The 23,817-nt window shown below is 39.8% G+C and overlaps 1 long non-coding RNA gene across 1 annotated transcript; it reads left to right on the top strand.

The window, feature by feature from the left end:
- The first annotated feature begins 343 nt into the window (after positions 1–343).
- LOC121973291 lies at positions 344–2,789 on the top strand. The gene is made up of 3 exons (XR_006109477.1): positions 344–1,001; positions 1,062–1,172; positions 2,728–2,789. It is a non-coding gene; the product is annotated as an uncharacterized LOC121973291 (long non-coding RNA).
- The last annotated feature ends 21,028 nt before the right edge of the window (positions 2,790–23,817 follow it).

Genomic DNA, 23,817 nt, shown 5'->3' with positions numbered 1-23,817 from the left:
AGCGATAGGGGTTCACACTTCATTGAAAGACAGTTTGAAAAGTTGCTAAAGAAATATGGGGTAAGCCACAAAGTAGCGATGCCCTACCATCCCCAGACTAGTGGACAAGCTGAGTGTAAAATACCGGAAATAGGCGAATATTAATAAGGGAATTTTTCGGATTTTTTGAAAATTTTTTGGGAATTTTTCGGAGCTCGTACGGATGAGTTAATGGGGATTAAAACAGGGCCCGGGGAATGTCTGTTTAGGCCACCCCGTTTTAAAGAGGAAATGTTTATTTATTTTATATTTTCTTTTCCCTTTTCTTTATATTTCATTTTCCTCACCGATTCTTCTTCTCCGCGCGCGCCCGTTTCCTCGCCCGACTCTCCTTGCCCTAACCGGCGCCGGCCCGACGGTTCCTTCTTCCCCCTTCTCTTTATCTCATCGCCAAGGATCATGCCCTAAACCTCCCTCGCGCCGACTTCCTCTCCTGATTCCTTTCTCTCCTTCTCCAAAGCAGCGACGCCGACTCCACAGCTCTAGCGCCGGCCACCGCGTGCCCTAGCCAGCCCCGACGCCACTGCCGGCACCGATTCCCTAGCACCGACCGCCGTCGCATGTGCCTTAGCATCGTCGGGTGTCGCTCCTCAGCCCTCGTGTCGGCCTCTTCTCTTCCTTCCCGAGCACTGCCCAATCGCCGCTGTGCCCACAGGTCTCACTGAGTAGAGCCCTAGCCGACAATCCACCATCGCCGATCTACCCTTGCTGAGCTTAGTGATCTACCCGTAATCACCACCGGCTGCCAATTGATTCTCTTCCATCTACTTCCCATCCCTTAGTCCCTGGTGATGAGATTTTCTTCCTCGCGCATCACAGCAACATCCGAATTTGCATTAGAGAGGAAGCTCGAGTTGGAATTCGGCTCTGGCGAGGGATTAGCTGTTGATGGCAAATTAGTCGGCTAGCAACACCTCTCCATTGATCGCGGCGGTGCTCTACTACCTGCTGCCACTAAAGAGGTAAACAATTTAACCTAGCAAAGGATTTGGGTACTGGATCTAAAAGTGGTGTTGGTTTAGGGCAACTGTGTTGGATGACGATCGTCCAATTTCATCTCGGATTGATAAGAGATGTTTTACTTCATCACTGCTGTACTGGAACTATCCACTGAGATGTGCAAATCTGATTTGGTGAGATTCGGTTTGTTAATTTCTCATATGTTTGATAATTGATGCTTACTAATATGAGATGTTTATGAATGCACTAGTTTTAGAGTTGGCTAAGTTTGGATTGATTTTTGTGTAAAGCAAAATCCTCATTGGAAGGTGAAATGGTTTAAGATTTGCTTAATCTACTTGATTATGGGTTAAAGATTTATTTGTTGGTTGACATCTCTAGTTGATTAGTTCAAAGATATCAACTATGAAGGAAGGCTAAGATTATCAAATAGAATTGAACCATAACTTTATAATCGGATTAGGATTTGGTTTAACTATTTTTGTTATAATGAAACTTAGCTAAATGGCACAATTTATGACTGGACTTTGACGCGAGACGAGTATCTCGACTACCGGTTTGGACTTTTCGATTTGGAGGCGGGTACTTTGACTTATGTCTTTTTATATGCATAATAAGGTTTTTAACATATAGCATGATTGTGTTTTCCATTTGTTTCGGTTGGTCACTACATGCTCTATTACATGTTTGCTTGTTTACTCTTTATGCACTGCATGTTATTATTTACCTGATTATACCTGCTTTATAGGTAGTGACCCAACCATATGATACATTATGTTTAGGACCTAGGGTTTTTTGATATCCTATCTGTTTGTGTACCTTCCATCTGATACATTGACTTGTGGTACACCTTTTAGTTATGTATGGATCTTGCTATGCTATTCATGATATTGCCATGTTTATTGTCATGCATCATCTTGCATGATTGCATGCTGTGCGATTGTCTGCTCCATTATTGTGAGCGCATTGCCAGTTACATGTATCTGTACACACCACCACTCATGGGTTAGTGGTATATCAGACAGGTGTGTGGCAGTTCTGCTATTTGGCTCCGTTGGTCTGGTGACTCAGCGTGGTTGTCGGCAGACAGTTCCGCTCTATTTGGCTCCGTTGGTTTAGTGTAGCAGCGTTGTAGCCGGCAGGCAGTTGGACTTCGTTTGGCTCCGTTGGTCCGCTCATGGGTAGTGTGACTCAGCGTGGTAGCCGGCAGAGAGTCCTCCCCGTCATCGTGTACCGGGAGATGAGAGCATTGCGCTCCCCCATTTATTATTTCGGGGTAGGAGTATGTGTGTACTCCGACAGCATCCCGTCCACTCGGTCACTCATCAGGGGCAGTGATGTCAGAGTGCACGGTTGTCACAACCCTACCCACTCGGACTCACCATTGTGTGTGAGGTGGCTGACTGGCATCAGGGGTGACCATGTCATTGGCATCATACGCATGATGCATTTATTGTTTGTGTTTGCTACATTTACTTGTTGTATTTATATGGATGCATATGATTGACATGCATACATGATTATGACACTCTCGGTCTGGACCCAGTTATCTTTATACCTTGGTCCTGGTTAGTACAGTTTCTCTTGTTTTTATTTCAGTTGCATTTATTCTTCTCGTATTCAGGAGACTGTACGCATGATTAGTGTTGTCTGTTAATTACTTTATTATGCATATCAGTTGTACCTGCTGAGTGTTGGACTCACTCCCTCCTTCGTTGATATTTTCAGGTTGAGGCTGTCCGGAGCAGTTCCAGTCGCTAGTCCCCATTGCACGTAGTACTAGTCCTCTGCTGATCACGAGTTGTTGTTTTAGTTTTCTCTATCAGACTATGTTTTGGTCTTGTAATGTTTTACTTATGGATCTTGTATGGATTTTATCGTTGATGGATTTTGGTATGATTTAGATATGTTTTACTCCATGCCTGCCTGGACGGCAGAAGAGGTGAGTTTGTCGGATTTATGTTCTACGAGTGTAGTGGAGTAGGAAAAATTGGATTTGAGCTTTACGAGTTGTAACACCCATAGAGTACTTAGCAAGATTTTAGATATTTTTATTATGAATAAAAATAGGCCTTATGTGGAAATTACAAAAAAATAATAAAAATAAAATAGAACCAAAAAGAGAGATGACCAAGGCTTGAAACTTGGATCTCTTACTAGATATATGCATGTGTTAACCAATAGACCAAGAGAAATTATTGTTAAAGAAAGAAGTGACAATATAGTTAAGGGTAAGAAAAGAGATTTTTCATTGAGAAGGAGAAGTTAGAGTTGCCTTCCCCCTCTCAAAAGAAAAGAGGATTCTTGCTTCCTCTTTTCATTAAGGAGAAGTAAAAGAAAAGAGAAGGAAAAGTACATTTTCCCCTCCTCCTCTCATGATGAATAAAAGGAGAAATTAAGAAGAAACTTCATTTTCTTCTCTTCCTCCTTCCTCCTCTTCCTCACCGTGACCAAGAAACCTCCCCCACCTCTCCTTTGCGAAACCCAAAAACAAAGAAGACCCCTCTCTAGGAAGGCTCCACAAGCAAGATCCCTCTTTCCTTAAGCGAATAAGGATGTAAGTATTCCTCATCTGTGGTACAAGTTGCTTACGGTTTTCTCGAAAGATTTGAACTCTTAGAATTAGAAATAAAAGAAGAGAAGAAACCATGCTTATGAACTTTGATAGGTTATGATATAAATTTAGTTAGGAAGGAAATTATGTGTGTGATGTTAAGTTTGATCTTCTTATTAAGATGTTTATTAACCTTCTCTCCTTTTTATAAGTTTCGGCCAAGATAGAAATATAGGGTTCAGGAGGCTTAAAACCTAATCTAACTTGCTTATAGATTCATTTATGATGTGATATGAAATTTGCTAGAGATTCATGTTCATATGTTATCTAGAATTTATGATCTTGCTTGATGGAAGTTTCGGCCAAGATAGGAATATAGGTTTCATGAGGCTTAAAACCTAATCTAACTTGCTCATAGATTCATTTATGATGTGATATGAAATTTGCTAGAGATTCATGTTCATATGTTATCTAGAATTTATGTTCTTGCTTGAAGAAGGTTTCGGCCAAGATAGGAATATAGGTTTCATGAGGCTTAAAACCTAATCTAACTTGCTCATAGATTCATTTATGATTGTGATATGAAATTGCTAGAGATTTATGTTCATATGTTATCTAGAATCTATGTTCTTGCTTGAAGAAAGTTTCGTCCATGATAAAAATATAGGGGTTCATGAGGCTTAAAACCTAATCAAACTTGCTCATAGATTTATTTACGATGTGTTATGAAATTTGCTAGAGATTCATGTTCATATGTTATCTAGAACTTATGTCCTTGCTTGAAGGAAGTTTCGGCCAAGATAGGAATATAGGTTTCATGAGGCTTAAAACCTAATCTAACTTGCTCATAGATTCACTTATGATGTGATATGAAATTTGCTAGAGATTCATGTTCATATGTTATCTAGAATTTATGTTCTTGCTTGAAGAAGGTTTCGGCCAAGATAGGAATATAGGTTTCATGAGACTTAAAACCTAATCTAACTTGCTCATAGATTCATTTATGATTGTGATATGAAATTGCTAGAGATTTATGTTCATATGTTATCTAGAATCTATGTTCTTGCTTGAAGAAAGTTTCGTCCATGATAAAAATATAGGGGTTCATGAGGCTTAAAACCTAATCAAACTTGCTCATAGATTTATTTATGATGTGTTATGAAATTTGCTAGAGATTCATGTTCATATGTTATCTAGAAATTATGTCCATGCTTGAAGGAAGTTTCGGCCATGATAGAAATATTAGGGTTCATGAAACTCAAAACCTAATTTAGTATGATCATAGACCTCCATGTGATATGTTATGAAATTAACTAAAAAGATTTATGTTTACATGTTGTTCATAAGTTTATTTCCTAGTTGTGAAGTTTCGGCCAAGATAGTGATTTAGGGTTTCATAGAGCTCTAAACCTAATTTAGCATGTTCATAGGCTTCCTTGTGATATATTATCAAATTGGCTAAGTATTCATGTTAAGAGATTTATTAGAAGTCTACTTCTTGTTGCATGATGTTTTGGCTATGATAATTTTAGGGTTCATGAAGCCCAAAACCTAAGTTAGTATGCTCATAGGTTTCTTAATGATATGTTGTAAAATGGGATAGAAACTTGTACTTATATGTTGCTTAGAAGTTCATTTCCTACATGATGGAGTTTCGGCCATGATGAATCCTTAGGGTTCATGAAGCTCCAAACCTAATTTAGTGTGCTTATAGACTTCTTTATGATATATGATGAAATTAGCTAGGTATTCATGCTACATGTTGTTTAGAAGTGTATCTCCTTGGCTTATGAAGTTTCGGCCATGATAAGAATTTAGGGTTTCATAAAGCTCAAAACATAAACTAGCATGCTCATAGACTTCCTTATGATATGTTAGCAATTTGGCTAAGTAATTATGTTCATGTGTTGTTTAGAAGTTTACTTCTTATTACATGATGTTTCGGCTATGATAAGATGTTAGGATTCATGAAACTTAAAACCTAATTTAGTATGTTCATAGACTTCTTGTGATATGTTATGAGATTTGCTAAGTATTCATGTTGTAGGTGGCTTAGGAGTATTCTTTTGTTATGAACTTTCTGTAGGATCGAAAAGAATATATATATCTCCACAATGGTATGATATTGTCCACTTTGGGCCTAAGCCCTCATGGTTTTGCTCTTGGGCTCTACCCAAAAGGCCTCATACCAATGGAGATATCTTTCTCTTATAAACCCATGATCTTTTCCATGTGTTTTCAATATGGGACTATGTTTGCAACCTTGCAACCCCAACAATCCCCCCCTCAAACAAAGGACCATGGGCTTCCCACGTCCGATCCTTGACCCACCAGGTCTTCTTGCCCCTCGGTCTACCCGACCTACTAGGACTTCCTGCCCCTCGGTCTACCCGACCTACTAGGACTTCCTTGCCTAGCCGCAACTAGGACTTCCTCCCCTCGGTCCACCCGACCTACTAGGACTTCCTGCCTGTTGTCTGGTCCTCTTGATCCGAACATAGGAGCCCCCACTTTCTTTGTTCAAGGTCAATATTGTACTCACATGGTTCAATCAGACCATAGCTCTTGTGCACAGTCGGCGGTTAAATCTTCTGGCAGTCCGGGCTCTGATACCAATTGTAGAAAAGAATATAGATATCTCCACAATGGTATGATATTGTCCACTTTGGGCTTAAGCCCTCATGGTTTTGCTCTTGGGCTCTACCCAAAAGGCCTCATACCAATGGAGATATCTTTCTCTTATAAACCCATGATCTTTTCCATGTGTTTTCAATATGGGACTATGTTTGCAACCTTGCAACCCCAACACTTTCGGCCATGACTGTAACTTAGAATTCAAGAAAGTTTTAAACTTAAACTTAGCAAGCCATGAATTTTTTTATGATATGTTTTATGTTTAAGTGTGCATGCTTATGATAAGATCAGTAACATGTTGATTATGTATGTTATGAATAATGCATGAGATGATCCTTATGACGATTATGTACTCAAGTATGTATGATTTCAATATGTTGCATGCTCATCCATGTAAGCTTATGAACCAAGCATGATAATGGTTTTATATGATGGCCATGTGCCAAGAATGCATGCCTTATGATATGATAAGAAATGGCAAGGAGTTGCTTCCCTTAAGTTGGGATTAAGAGCACTCTTTATGTTAAGACAAGAGCATGACATTTATGATGATATGATATGACATTTATGATGATATGATATGCATGACATGTACTTTACTTTGTATGGCTTGTACCATGGGTGGGCTCCATAAGCGCCCCTAGACCAACGGACTATGAACGGGTCTAGTAGAAAGGGATGGACTCCTTAGTAAGCCCCTAGACCGACGAACTATGAACGAGTCTAAATCCCTAGTAGGTTCGGGGCTAGCTATCCTGTCCTAGAGATTTGCGCGCATTTATGTATATATGTGGTACAAGCCGGGCCCTCATGATAATGAAATTATGTTCAAGTATTAAAAGATATGTATTAAGACATTTTGCACTCGACATGGCATATATTTTAAAAAGACATTTTGCATAATGCATCCATTCATATATGATATGTTTCTTTCTATGTTTCATGATATGTTATGCTTCTCATGATTTACCTCATATGATTCCTTTGTTATGACATGTTAGAAACATGATTCATAATGATATGTTATGATAAGAAACTATGCTCACATATTGATGATTATGTTATTTGTTCATTGATGATATGCTAGTATGATTATACTTGAGATACGGATTTTGTGAGTAGGAAAGAATCTTACTGAGCTAGTGTGCTCATAGCTTACTTCCTTGTACCACAGATAAAGGCAAGGGATGGATGACCTAAGGGAGCTGCAGGAGAGGCAAGGAGGTGTGTGTGGCAGTGGCTCGGCTGAAACAAATAAGACCTGCTATAATCTTTTGTTATGTTTGACATGAACCGTTGTATTTATGTTACATTCCAGAATAACTCTATGACATTTCTGTTGCTTTATGTTATAAGAAAGAAATTTTGAATGTGTATGTATCCTGGAATAGTTAAGTAAGTAAGTAGCCCCGTCCCTTTGAGTAGCAGGGAGGGTGGGCGTTACAGTTTGATATCAGAGTCAGGTTAGCCTTTCCATTGCACACACACCGAGTCTCTTTCTGCAACTCCAAGTAAGAAATATGTTTTTTATGCTTAGTAAGATTTCATTACGATGCTTATGCTCAGTCTAATTATTTCTTTTATGCTTATGCTCAGTTTATTTATTTATTTTATGATTGCTTATGCTCAGTTTATTTAGTCATTTCTTTTATGCTTATGCTCAATTATTTATTTATTTTATTCATGATGTTTATGCTCAGTTTATTTAATTATTTTATTTATGGTACTCTAATAGTATGCATGCTTACTTTATTCTTTTAAGTCACAATTTTAGTTTAGGTTGCATATGTTGGGTTTTTCGGGCCGCGAAAACTGCTTTTCGCGTCGCGGAAACCCCGAATCACCCAAAGTCGTAGATCCGTGCAAAGGAAAAATCAAACGAAAATACGAGTACGAGTTTTAAAACTTTAGATCTACTCCTAGATCTATGTGTTGAGAGTTTTACCTTTGAAGCGTGCCCTCGCAAAATCCCGCTCGTCCAAGGTACGTGTCGGATCTCCAAAGTATCAAGATAGATACTTTTCTAGTGATATCCACACGAACAAGGAGTGCTCTCTAGCACTCAAGGATGGAGAAGAGAGACCCCAAGTGTGCTAGCACTTTCTAGGGCTCTCGGATGGGAATGGAAGAAGAAAGGAAAGCAAAGAAGAGAATACAATACACTCCTCTAAAATATTACCTTTCTTCTTGGACTTCTTGGATTAACTCACTCACCCACCTTCTTCCACCATGAAAAGTACACGACAACCTCTAGAGAAGGAGAAAGAAGAGACCAAGGAAGAAGAAGAATCAAGCATTAACACACATAAATTGCCACAAAATAAAAACTCCTATCATAAAGTGTGTGGCCGACCACACAATGAAAACCTCCCTCATTAATGTGGTCGGCCACATTAATGCAAAGAGGAAGGTGTAACCTCCATGAGGTGGAGGTGATGTGGCAACTATGTGTCATGCCATGTAGGATGAGTCAACCTACATGATGTGGCAATGCATCAAGTCAAACTTGATGTTTCAACATCCATTTGATCAAGTCAAAATTGACCAATTTTCTTCCTTCTTGAGTTAAATCCAACCTTTGATTCAAGTCAATTTCAATTTAATGAATCTCAATTCATTAATATAAATTGACTCAATGAATCAAATTTAAATTAGACTCATTCAACAATTGAATCTAATTGAGTCTAACTCAATAAGTCTAATTTGAATCCAATCTTTGGTGCATCATATGAACCTAATCCAATTGGTTCATCATATGAACCTAATCTCCATCCACATGTTCTTTGTATGTGACCCAATAGGTTCTTGTAACGTTGGCAATGCCCCTAAACTCATTTAGTAGAATAAGTAATGAGCGGTATCTAGCAATACATCATTACTACCCAAGTTACAAGAATGTTGAGTTCCAACATTACCTTGTGACTACTAATTGTGACTCCTCACAATATGTGACATTGTCCTTCTATCCTAGACATCTAGATTAATCAATGTGAGGCATAGACCGTGTGATCCTCTAATCAATCTAAATCTTGACTCCAAGTAGACTCACTCGATCAAATGAGCTCAACATCTCATGTTGACTCACTTGGGCATGACCATGCACTTAGTGGTCTCACTCTATCAAGAATACCGATGTCGCTCCCGTCATATGGGAGGGATAGATCCCATCTACATCACTCACATCCCTCTACATAATTCATTATATACCCAGTAATCGCCTTTATAGTCCACCCTATTACGGGTGACGTTTGACGAAACCAAAGTACATAACTCCTTATGTAGGGATCCATGGTGACTTCAGGTCAAAGGACTAATAGTCATACTAATAGCCACATGAGAAAGTATATGACACTCATATAACGATCCATGATACTTTCTCATGGCGGGTCATTCAGTTTACATTCTCCAATACATACCTATGTGTCAACTTGATATCTCTATATCCATGACTTGGGAGATCAAGTCATCGAGTTGACCTACATGCTAGTCTTATTGCATTAACATTGCCCTGAATGTTAATACTCGACTAGGAATGATTTAGAGTAGTGTTCCCTATATCATCTCACTATCGATTCAACTAATCGATTGATATAGGTATGAACCTTCTACTCAAGGACGCTATTATACTTAGTCTATTTGGCACTAATACAAATAAGTATAATAACCAAACAAATGTCTTTATTAATATACAAGAATATGATACAATGAGTCCATACAATCATCAAATGATTGGCTCTAGGGCTCTAACTAACAATCTCCCACTAGCACTAGTGCCAATCAGTATAGGCTCTAAGGCCTAATGACCTAGTGTGACCATCATGCTTCCTCTGTGCCAAAGCCTTGGTCAAGGGATCTGCGATGTTAGCCTCTGTAGGTACTCTGCAAATCTTCACATCTCCTCTATCGATAATCTCTCGAATGAGATGGAAGCGCCGTAGTATGTGCTTGGTCCGCTGGTGTGAGCGAGGTTCCTTCGCCTGTGCTATAGCTCCATTGTTGTCACAATAGAGCTCAATTGGGTCAGCGATGCTAGGAACCACCCCAAGTTCAGTGATGAACTTGCGGATCCAAACTGCCTCCTTTGCTGCCTCTGATGCAGCAATATACTCGGCCTCTGTTGTAGAATCAGCTACTGTGTCCTGCTTCGAACTCTTCCAGCTCACAGCACCACCATTTAAGCAAAACACGAACCCTGACTGCGATCGGTAATCATCCTGATCGGTCTGGAAGCTGGCATCACTGTAACCCTTTACAGTTAGCTCATCATTGCCTCCATATATCAAGAAATATTCTTTAGTCCTTCGTAAGTACTTAAGAATATTCTTGACCGCTATCCAGTGACTTTCACCTGGATCTGACTGGTATCTGCTCGTCATGCTCAAAGCATACGAGACATCAGGTCGAGTACATAGCATGGCGTACATGATCGATCCTATGGTTGAGGCATAAGGGATCTGATCCATGCGATCTCTCTCCTCTCTAGAAGAGGGACCTTGAGTCTTCGAAAGACTCACGCCATGTGACATCGGCAGAAATCCCTTCTTGGAATTCTGCATGGCAAACCGAAGGAGTACCTTGTCAATATATGTACTATGACTTAGGCCAAGCAATCTCTTAGATCTATCTCTATAGATCTGTATCCCTAGAATGCGAGATGCCTTACCTAAGTCCTTCATTGAGAAGCAACTCCCTAGCCAGGTCTTGACAGACTGAAGCATAGGGATGTCCTTCCCAATGAGCAGTATGTCATCCACATACAATATGAGGAAGACAACTATGTCCCCTACAACCTTCTTGTAGACACAAGGCTCATCTTCGTTCTTGATGAAACCAAACTGTTTGATTGCATCATCGAATCGAAGATTCCAACTCCGAGAAGCTTGCTTTAGTCCATAAATGGACCTATGCAGCTTGCATACTCTGCTAGTATGCTGTGGATCTACAAAACCCTCAGGTTGTGTCATGTACACATCCTCGAGTATGTTTCCATTCAGAAACGCGATTTTGACATCCATCTATCATATCTCATAGTCATGGTAGGCTGCAATAGCAAGCATGATCCGAATGGACTTAAACATCGCCACTGGAGAAAAGGTTTCATCATAATCAATACCATGAATCTGCTTGAAACCTTTAGCTACCAAGCGACCCTTATAGATAAGTCCATCCATGTCAGTCTTTCTCTTAAAGACCCACTTACACCCAATGGGTTTTACTCCTTCAGGTGAATCAACCAAAGTCCATACTTGGTTGGTGTACATGGATTCCATTTCGGATCTCATGGCTTCTAGCCATTTCTCAGAATCTGGTCTCATCACAGCTTCCTGATAGGCGGTAGGCTCATCCTCTATGAGCATAACGTCATCATGGTCAGACAAGAGAAATGAGTATCTCTCAGGCTGACGACATACCCTATCAGACCTGCGAAGAAGTATGTCTACATGAACTGGTTGTTGTTCCTCAACTCTTTGTGGAACAATATCATCCACAACACTTTGTGGTTCCAGTTCAATTTCCATCGAGGCTTCAGTGCTAGTATTCGCATCTTGAACTTCTTCAAGATCGAACGTGCTCCCACTAGTCTTTCTAGAAACAAAGTCCCTTTCTAGAAAGACCCCAGTCTTTGCCACAACTACCTTGTGCTAACTGGAAATGTAGAAGTAATATCCCTTAGTTTCCTTGGGATATCCGATGAAATAGCACTTGTCGGATTTGGTCCTAATTTGTCTGAGACTTGACGTCGAACGTAAGCCTCACAACCCCAAATCCTCATGAAAGACACCTGGGCATCTCTCCCAGTCCATATCCTACATGGTGTCTTTATCACGGCCTTGGATGGAACTCGGCTGAGTATAAAAGCTGCCGTGTCTAGAGCATAGCCCCAAAGGTATGTGGGAAGATCAGTGTGACTCATCATAGATCGTACCATATCTAATAGGGTACGATTCCTCCTTTCGGATACACCATTCCACTGTGGTGTTCCAGGAGGAGTGAGTTGGGATAGAATCCCACACTCAGCTAAATAGTCACGAAACTCATGGCTTAAGTATTCACCACCTCGATCTGATCGAAGTATTTTAATACTCTTGCCAAGCTGGTTCTGTATTTCATTCTTGAATTCTTTGAACTTTTCAAAGGATTCGGACTTATGTGTCATCAAGTACACATAACCATATCTACTGAAGTCATCAGTAAATGTGATGAAGTATCTATAACCGCCTCTAGCAGCGACATTGAAAGGGAAACATACATCACTATGTATGAGTCCTAACAAATCAGTCGCTTTCTCACTGTGCCCACTAAAGGGAGTCTTGGTCATCTTGCCTCGTAGGCATGACTCGCATATCTCATATGATTCAAAATCAAATTAGTCCAGCAAACCATCCTTATGGAGCTGGGATAAGCGCTTGTCATTTATATGACCTAAGCGATAGTGCCAGAGATAGGTGTGGTTCATATCATTCGATTTGAACCTCTTGGTACTAACGTTATAGATAGGGCTCTCAAGGTCTAGAATATAGAGTCCGTTCATCAGAGGTGCACTACAATAGAACATATCGTTTAAATAGACAGAACAACATTTGTTCTTTATTATAAACGAAAATCCTTTCTTGTCCAAACAAGAAACTGAAATTATATTCTTAGTCAAGTCAGGCACATAACAACAATCATCTGATTCTAGTACAAGCCTAGAGGGAAGAGATAGATGATAAGTTCCTACAGCAATAGCAGTAACTCGTGCTCCATTGCTTACTCGTAGGTCTATCTCACCCTTCGTCAATGCCCTGCTATTTCTCAGCACTTGTACATTAGTACAAATGTGTGAAGCACATCCGGTATCTAATACCCATGATGAAGAAATAGAGAGGTTGACTTCTATAACATGTATACCTGAAGTAGAAATCTTATTTCTCTTCTTCTTAAGATCTTCCAGGTATTCTTTGGAGTTCCTCTTCTAGTGCCTTGCTTGTCCTTGATATAGGTGACAAAGATGTTCAACCATATCTTAAGCGCTCATCAACTCATGTTGCTTCTGAAGCTCAGAGTTCATGGTTGCGAGCATAAGACAGGACACATCTAATGCGTCATCTTGATGCTTCTTGTAAGCATCTTGGTCTGCTCGCGTGGCAGTGGTAGGAGGAGCCTCCGGAATGGGCTGCTCCAGAACGTACAGTTTACGTTCTTGGGTGAGAACTATTCTCAAGTTCCTGTACCAGTCCAGGAAATTCGCTCTGTTGAGCTTGTCCTTCTCAAGGACAGATTACAGGGAGAAGGAATTCGTGTTCGACGTCATGGTTATCTACAACAAAAATTTGCAGAAATAAATATCATATTCTTTTAAAAATCATTTAATTAGGCCTTTAACTAAATGATGCTCCCATTGAATACTATAATTCTTGTGGGACAAGATCCACATCATACTAACCCTTGAGTTAGCTTTGGCTAATGCACCCAAGACTTAGTATGATTGGTAGGTAACGATTACCAATTACATCTCTATGCAACTCTTGTTTATAGGATAAAATCCGCATTTATATTAAAACTCAAGTTAGCTTTGGCTAATACGCCCGAGAATTAATATAAACGTGATTTTGTCCTACCTTTCCAACCATTGGAAGAATGCCTATAGTTGACTCAATCTAACCGAGCAACTAGGAATACTCAATCTAATTGAGTTTGTATTCACCCATGCGTTGATAGACGGGACCAAAATTGTCCCTCCGTACCCTACCAAGATAATATGTATTGCTCTGCTTTGGCAGATTCAACAATACATGTGATCGAGGTAGTGATAGCTATCACGGCACGGTTAGGCATTTAGAGTTGGTTCGATCGAGATCTAATCTAATCGAAAAGGATGCATCTTGTGCACGACTTAGATCTAATCTAATCGCAAGGATGCATCATGTGCACGACTTAGATCTAATCTAATCGTAAGGCACTAATTAATTAATTACTTATTAAACATGCATCATATACATAAGCAATTAACTAATTAATCTATTTGTGATTTAGTCATGGCCCTACTACGATCTTCTCAAGCCAATGAGAAGATCGAATGGTCAACCTAGGTTCAACAGCTTCTCCAAGCTCCTCCCTTTGACCACCTTGTGTTGCTCGTGCCCGCCTCGGAACTCCGTCTCGTGTGGACCCTCCACCGCTCCAATTTGTACATTATAATTTGAAACTCGAGTTACATTCGAGTCTAAATCTAATTTACAACCAGAATATATGAGAAAGGCACGACGCGCAGGTCACGAAAAATAAAAACATACAACACGCGCAAACATATAACGGCACGCAGGCCGTATTATGAATTACAACACAATCCAATCATATTGGATTTTTGGGCCATGACTATCACAAAATTAATATATAATTCAAAATTATATATTTTCTTAATTTTCTATAATTTTAAAATTAATTTTTACAATTTTTACGAGTAAAATTTCCCGGCGGTCCCGTTTAGCAGTTTTGGGCGCAATCGCGGAACGGATCCCCTTGCGGGGCCAGGGGCAGCGCCCCTACCCGCGATCTAACAATCGCGAGGGTTCCTTTGCGATCCAACAGCGCATTAGCCCGCTGTCCCAAAACAATTTGGGACGAAACCTTTGAGAAGAATTTTCCCGGCGGTCCCGATTAGCGATTTCGGGCGCAATCGCGAAGCAAATCCCCTTGCGGGGTTAGGGGAAGTGCCCCTACCCACGATCTAACCATCGTGAGTTGCTCCTAAGCGATCCTACAGCGCCTTCACTCGCTGTCCCAAACGGATTTGGGTCGAAACATCACCGTTTTGGAAAAAATCTTCCCGATAGTCGAAGCCTACAAGCGTCTAACCACTTGTGCTTCGATTACTCGAGAAAAATACTCATAAAAACCAAAAAATCATAATTTTACAGAAAATTACAGAAACTTTAGTTTTCATAAAACCAAAAATTAAACTCGTACAAGCCTTGCACGTGGCTCTGATACCACTGTTGGGTTTTTCGGGCCGCGAAAACCGCTTTTCGCGTCGCGAAAACCGCTTTTCGCGTCGCGGAAACCCCGAATCACCCAAAGTCGTAGATCCGTGCAAAGGAAAAACCGAACGAAAATACGAGTACGAGTTTCAAAACATTAGATCTACATCTAGATCTATGTGTTGAGAGTTTTATCTTTGAAGCGTGCCCTCGCAAAATCCCGCTCGTCCAAGGTACGTGTCGGATCTCCAAAGTATCAAGATAGATACTTCTCCAGTGATATCCACACGAACAAGGAGTGCTCTCTAACACTCAAGGATGGAGAAGAGAGACCCCAAGTGTGCTAGCACTTTCTAGGGCTCTCGGATGGGAATGGAAGAAGAAAGGAAAGCAAAGAAGAGAATACAATACACTCCTCTAAAATATTACCTTTCTTCTTGGACTTCTTGGATTAACTCACTCACCCACCTTCTTCCACCATGAAAAGTACACGGCAACCTCTAGAGAAGGAGAAAGAAGAGACCAAGGAAGAAGAAGAATCAAGCATTAACACACAAAAATTGCCACAAAATAAAAACTCCTATCATAAAGTGTGTGGCCGGCCACACAATGAAAACCTCCCTCATTAATGTGGCCGGCCACATTAATGCAAAGAGGAAGGTGTAACCTCCATGAGGTGGCACACCTCATGATGTGGAGGTGATGTGGCAACTATGTGTCATCCCATGTAGGATGAGTCAACCTACATGATGTGGCAATGCATCAAGTCAAACTTGATGTTTCAACATCCATTTGATCAAGTCAAAATTGACCAATTTTCTTCCTTGTTGAGTTAAAACCAACCTTTGATTCAAGTCAATTTCAATTTAATGAATCTCAATTCATTAATATAAATTGACTCAATGAATAAAATTTAAATTAGACTCATTCAACAATTGAATCTAATTGAGTCTAACTCAATAAGTCTAATTTGAATCCAATCTTTGGTGCATCATATGAACCTAATCCAATTGGTTCATCATATGAACCTAATCTCCATCCACATGTTCTTTGTGTGTGGCCCAATAGGTTCTTGTAACGTTGGCAATGCCCCTAAACTCATTTAGTAGCATAAGTAATGAGCGGTATCTAGCAATACATCATTACTACCCAAGTTACAAGAATGTTGAGTTCCAACATTACCTTGTGACTACTAATTGTGACTCCTCACAATATGTGACATTGTCCTTTTATCCTAGACATCTAGATTGATCAATGTGAGGCATAGACCGTGTGATCCTTTAATCAATCTAAATCTTGAACTCCAAGTAGACTCACTCGATCAAATGAGCTCAACATCTCATGTTGACTCACTTGGGCATGGCCATGCACTTAGTGGTCTCACTCTATCAAGAATACCAATGTCGCTCCCGTCATATGGGAGGGATAGATCCCATCTACATCACTCACATCCCTCTGCATAATTCATTATATACCCAGTAATCGCCTTTATTATCCATCATGTTACGGGTGACGTTTGACGAAATCAAAGTACATAACTCTTTATGTAGGGATCCATGGTGACTTCAGGTCAAAGGACTAATAGTCATATTAATAGCCACATGAGAAAGTATATGACACTCATATAACGATCCATGATACTTTCTCATGGCGGGTCATTCAGTATACATTCTCCAATGCATACCCATGTGTCAACTTGATATCTCCATATCCATGACTTGTGAGATCAAGTCATCGAGTTGACCTACATGCTAGTCTTATTGCATTAACATTGTCCCTGAATGTTAATACTCGACTAGGAATGATTTAGAGTAGTGTTCCCTATATCATCTCACTATCGATTCAACTAATCGATTGATATAGGTATGAACCTTCTACTCAAGGACGCTATTATACTTAGTCTATTTGGCACTAATACAAATAAGTATAATAACCAAACAAATACCTTTATTAATATACAAGAATATGATACAATGAGTCCATACAATCATCAAATGATTGGCTCTAGGGCTCTAACTAACAGCATAATGGTAGGTTAGGGATGATAATAACACAACAAAATTATAACTAATTAGAAATGGCATTAACCTTTCGTTAGTCCGACTAGGAATGATAATAACTTACGCTAGCTATGTTGTCATTAATGAAGATAAGGATGGCTAGAAGATGTAATACCAGAGCAAAGGAAACATCACCTCCACCTGATTTGATGCATGTAGTTACCGAGCTCTAGCGTCAAGTTACGGAACAGCAGCAAATGATCACTGCTCTGCTAAATCAACAAGGAAATCCTCTTACCCCGCCAGGACACCAGAATGTAGTACCAGTAATACCTACAGGTGTTCCAGTACCACCGGCACCTGCACCACCGGTAGGCCCAGCTCCAGTGGTTCGTCAGGAGGCATATTTGACACAGTGGCAAAGACTGAAGCTAGAAACTTTCTCCGAAACTGTGAACCATGGGACGCACAAGCCTGGTTCAAGATGGTGGAAAGCTTAGTAGAATTACTGGATTGGCCTGAACACGAGAAGGTTAAATGTGCATCATTCTGCCTTACTGGAGATGCTAGAATGTGGTGGGACAGAGTAAAGGCGAAAAGACAAGTAAATCAGATGATGTGGACAGACTTCGAGACAGAATTTTTCGAAGAATTTTTCCATATGCGAGTCACAAATAAACACTATGATGAATTCACTGAGTTCCGGCAAGGTGATTTATCCGTCAATGAAGCTGTTAAGAAATTTAACCGCTTAGCATGTCTGTCCCCAGAGTTGGTCAGTACAGAGAGAGAAAGAGTCAGACTTATGCTGAAGATGCTCAGACCTGAGATAGCCCTGAACGTGGCCGGCGGAGTTAATAGACCACAGACCGCCGAAGAATTAATCAGCAGCGCCCAAATCACGGAACACTATCAGAAGGCAATGAATGAGGGAAAGAATCAGACTCAGTCAGGAGGACAGAAATCACAAAGTAACCGAACCAGTTGGAAAGGAAATCACAGTAGCAAGAGGAAGCAATGGGGTGATTCCAAGAGTGGTCCAGCCAGCAAGCAACTCATGTGTCCCTCAATGTACTACTTGCGGAAAGAAGCACCCGGGGGTATGCCATATAGGTACAAACAGATGCTACAACTGTGGGATGGAAGGACATATGGCTCAGAATTGTCCTACTCAGATCCAGACACCGACCCCTCCGCAGGTTCCGAACAAAGGTGTACTTCCACAGCTACACATGATGCAAGCTACAATAGAAGGCCCGCAGATAAGTCAAGGGAGACTTGAAGCTCCGCCAGTAGCGACGGATGCCAGAATTTTCTCCATCACCAAGGAGGATGCGGCCAATGCTTCCACGGTAGTCACAGGTCAGATAATTGTATTTAATCAGTATGCTACTGCACTATTTGACACCAGGGCAACACACTCGTTTATTTCTACACCTTTCACGGGAAAGATAGACATGCCACCCTAACCCTTGGATTGCAAATTTTTAACGACATTACCTTTGGGTGATTTGATGCCATCCACCCATGTACTGCGAGCCGCACCCGTCAGAATTGCAGACAGAGAACTCTACTGTAATCTGATAGTGCTATACATGCAGGATTATGATATTATACCGGGCATGGATTTCCTGAGTAAATACAAAGCTTCGATAGAGTGCGGAAAAAGAAGAGTAATTTTCTGGCCTGAAGTAGAACCAACCTTTGAATTCATTGGAGAAAACAAGAAAGAAGTTAAAAAGTTTTTATCAGCTTTAAAGGCACAGAAGATGTTAGATAGTGGATGCACTGGGTTTCTAGAGCATGTAATTGATATAAATCAGCCAGAAGATGTCAAAGTCGTATGCAACTACCCAGAGGTATTTCCGGATGAACTACCAGGGTTAGCAACTGATTGGGAAATCAAGTTCGGGATTGAATTAGTTCCTGGTACAAGACCGATCTCTAAAGCACCTTACCGTATGGCGCGGTCGAATTGGAGGATCTTCAAAAACAGTTACGGGAATTGCTCGACAAGGGACTTATCCGCCCTAGTCACTCACCATGGGGGGCTCCGGTACTGTTTGTTCAAAAGAAGGATGGGTCTATTTGAATGTGTATAGATTATTGAGCACTGAATAAAGTTACAATCAAGAACAGATATCCATTACCACGGATTGACGATTTGTTCGACCAGTTGAAGGGGGCCACTATTTTCTCCAAGATTGACTTAAGATCTCGCTATCATCAAGTGAAGGTGAAACAAGATGATATACCGAAAACGACCTTCCGAACAAGATACGGACATTATGAGTTCGTAGTAATGCCCTTCGGAGTGACAAATGCTCTTGCTCTATTCATGGACCTGATGAACCGGGTATTCTCAATATATCTCGACAAATTTGTGATTGTTTTTACCGATGATATTCTCATTTATTTGAGAACCCAGGAAGAGCATGCCAAACACCTGGAAATAATATTACAGATTCTTCGGGAAAAGCAATTGTCTGTGAAATTCTCCAAATGCGAATTTTGGCTCGACCAAGTAACATTTCTGGGTCATGTTATCTCTAGGGATGGAGTAATGGTAGACCCAACCAACATCGAAGCTGTCAGTAACTGGAATAGGGCAAGGAATGCCAGCGAAATCAGGAGTTTCCTCGGACTAGCAGGTTATTACCGGAAGTTCGTAGAGGGTTTCTCCAGGATCGCAGCACCAATGACGGCCCTCACTCGGAAAAATAGTGTAACGCCCGCCCTCCCTGCTAACCCTAAGGGACGGGGCTACGATACTCAACGTACATATTACAGCGGAAGACTTAAAAATCATTTTTCTTGGTTTAATAAAAACCGAACTACACTAATATGGTTTCCATAACATGATAACAAGTTAAATAGAAACATAACATCATGTCAACCATGTAGTACTACAATTTATGAAACCAAAGTGTAATTCCTAAAAGTTCTTAAAGCAAGTTCTTATTTGGTTGCCTAGCCACCGCCACACACATCTCTTTGCCTCTCCTGCTGCTCCTTTAGCTCATCCAGCTTTTTCCTTTATCTGTGCTACAAGGAAAGTAAGCTATGAGCACTCATGGCTCAGTAAGTTCCTTTCCAACTCACTAAAACCATAAATCATTACATAATCAAAGAATATATCAACATAACATGATCTCAACTAGTCATGGCATAACATATCATACTCTTTAAGCATATCATGCAACATAACAAAATCATAATTAGTCATGGCATATCATCTCTTAAAGCATAGCATGAAATATAACATAATTCATATCTAATCATGGCATCTCATCTCTTAAAGCATGGCATGAAACATATCATAGTCATATCTAATCATGGCATATCATAAATCATAGCATTATCACAACATGATCATAAAGTATATGCAATATGATTTTGAAAACATGTATCCGAAAAACATGTGTATGTCTCATGATCTTTTAAAACCATTTCTTCTTACATATATACTTGAACATAATATCAACATATTCAGGGCCCCGGCTTGTACCATACATACATAACATAAATGCGCGCGTCCTAAGTATATCCAAGGTAGCAAGTCTTGAATCATACTAGGAACTAGGTCAAGATCACAAAGCATGGCCTAGGGGCATACTTAGAGAGTCCAGCTAGGTTTTCCGGAGGAGAGATCTCTTCGACGATCTTCTCGCGTCTATGCGTTCCTCTCGCGGAGGGGAGCGTCCTCATGTTGGAGTCGTCGCCGGAAAGTACCCCTATGGCCCTGGGGACGGAACCCTAGGTGTGCTTGTGGTTGGCGCCGAGAGAAGAAGAGGAGAAGGGGGCGGCGTGGCTAGGGTGAGGGTGAGGAAAAGTTACGTTAAAAATAACTCTTCACTTATTAATTCCCTATTTATATTAAGTGGTTAATTTCTCCCAACTCTAATATAAATTTAATTGCCTCCCTTTTCTTTCAGCACGGCCCTGCTGGGTTCACTTGGTTACTGGAGTCCGCTAAAAGTCGTAGGATCCAATAGGTCTTGGGTTCAATTCCCGCGTAGGCTATTTTACGATTCCATTTATTTTTGCTACCTCCGCTACTCTAAAAATTCTGTAAAAATATCCTAAAATTCCAGAAAAATATTAGGATATTTTTAATAATTATTTTGAGAATTTTTGGGTGTTACAACCCCACCCTCCTCACTACTCGACTGTGAGGGCGGAGCGCTACTGGACTACTAACTTTACTTAATTAGAGTTGTTCACATGTAAAGATCAATACATAAACTCTAAAAAAACTCAAAACATACAATTAACTAGCAGCGGAAGACTAAATGACTCATCTAATACATTCTACTCAACTCTTTGTTAATAAATTCTCATGCTAAATCCCAAGGCTTCTATAGTCCAGGCATCACACATCTATCCGCACCTCCTTGTCGCCTTCCTTTACTATAGCTTTTCCTTTCCTTTATCTGCAGTAAGAGGAAATGCATCTATAAGTAAAATTGCTTAGTAAGCACTATCTAACTCACAAAACTCGAGTATGCATGTAAGTTGAAACAAATCTAGAAACTGAATGCTCATCTAATAGCAAACGAAACATAGCATACTGAAATACTAAACATGTAAGCAAATCTAAACAAACATGCTAGCATAAAAGGAAACTAAACTTGCTGGATTTTAAACACATTCTGAATCTTATTTCTTTTATTTGAAAACTTATACTTTAATACTTCAAAATAATAATAAACTTTCTTCTTGGGCCCAGGCGTAGTACCATCTTATGCGCGTTCCCTAATAGGTTGGGGTAGCGAGCCACCAATCCTAAAAGAGCAGACCTCGGTCTACCAGGCCAAGACCTCGGAATTGGACACCTGGATTTGTTTAACGACAACCTTGGAAGTCGGGTACTAGCCTCTTCAAATAAAGTAAAATACTTGTTATCTTTTATTACTTCTAATATATAATGCCTCGGCATTTTCTTTAAGCACCTTGTGTGCCAAAATCCCTAAAGTCTTGACTTTGGAATCTACTTAAGGCCTTGGCCTTTTTCTTTCTTTTCTTTATCTTGCTTGTACTTGTTAATACCTCTATTAAAAAGGTGTCTCATACAAAACTGCACTAAAATACTTATTAACTCTGTACTAAAATGCTTAACAGAATTGCATGGAAATACTTAATAGAACTGTACTGAAATGCTTATTGAAACTGCACTAAAACTAAATCTGCATACAAGCGTAATCAAATCAGCCTACAAACTTAATCAAAATTTTGCACTATAAGCTTAATCAAAATTCTGGACTATAAGCTTAATCAAATCTGCCTACAAACTTAATCAAAATTCTGTACTTTAAGCTTAATCAAATCTGCCTACAAACTTAATCAAAATTCTGCACTATAAGCGTAATCAAAATTCTGCACTATAAGCTTAATCAAATCTGCCTACAAACTGTAACGACCACCCTTCTTACTACTACTACTACTACTCTCCAAAAGTGACCGTTACTTATCTACTAACTCTACTTAACCGGTTTATTAAAAATCTCTAGGAAAACCCTACCGAAAAATTTCGGCAGAGTCTCCCCTGTACCGGTGACCATTTCCCATAATACAAGCATAATATACTCAGCCACAGGCGGCTGGAAATATATTTCAATCAACCACACAGTTTAATAAGAAATGAAAACTAACCACAACCACGCAGTTTAATAATTCAAATCATGCAGATAATGAAAACGGAAACATAACTTCTTACTACATAATTTTCTTATCAACTTAATAATAAATTAAACTAAACAAATTCTTAAACTAAATGAGTTCTTTAGCTAAGTCCCAAGGACCTCCATAGTCCACACATCACACACCCCTCTTGCATCTCCTTGTCGCCTTCCTTCACTGTATCTTTTCTTTCCCTTTATCTGCAGTAGGAGGAAATGCAGTCTATAAGCATAAAGCTTAGTGAGCGCTATCTACTCACAAAAACTCGAAATGCATATATATAAATAAACACATGCTAAAACTGAATGCTAACATATAAAACTACTCATGCTCATATATAGCAAAGGAAATCATGCTAACTGAAATGCTAATCATTGTATAGCTAAATATGCTCATAAACCAATAAGAGAAGCATACTAAACATGTAAAGCTACTAAACATGTAAAACTACTAAACATGTAAAGCTAAACATGCTCATAAGAATAAAACTATAACAGCATGCTGAAAGCAAATAAAACTAAACATGCTGAATAATCTAATAGCAAGAAACAAATAAAACTACTACTGAATGCTTCAAACAACAAGAAACTAAACTTTCTAATTCTAAACATATTTGAAGCTTGTTTCATTTGTTTCAAAACTTATACTTTAATACTTCAAAATAATAATAAACTTTTTTTGTTCCCGGCGCGCATTCTTAATAAGAATCGAGGTAGCTAATCCCGAAACTACTAAGATACTTCTAGGCCTTGTGCCTAAGGGCATCTTGGAGCCCATCCCTTGGACCTTGTGTCCGGTACATGCCCTTTAAAAGTAAAATACTTTCTTTTTAACTATAACTTCTTTATACTTGCCCTTACTTGGCATTTAAGCAAACACCTTGTGTGCGCCTTTGATATTCAATCTTCTGGAATTGAAATCAAGTCTAGACCTTAGTCTTTCTTGCTTATAGTTCTTAAAGACAGAAACTCATGCTTAGGTAAAAGCAAAG

This window comes from Zingiber officinale, chromosome 4A (assembly GCF_018446385.1).
Source record: "Zingiber officinale cultivar Zhangliang chromosome 4A, Zo_v1.1, whole genome shotgun sequence".
NCBI lineage: Eukaryota > Viridiplantae > Streptophyta > Magnoliopsida > Zingiberales > Zingiberaceae > Zingiber > Zingiber officinale.
Note: the sequence above shows the minus strand (reverse complement) of the source record. Positions and strands in the feature narration are given on the sequence as shown.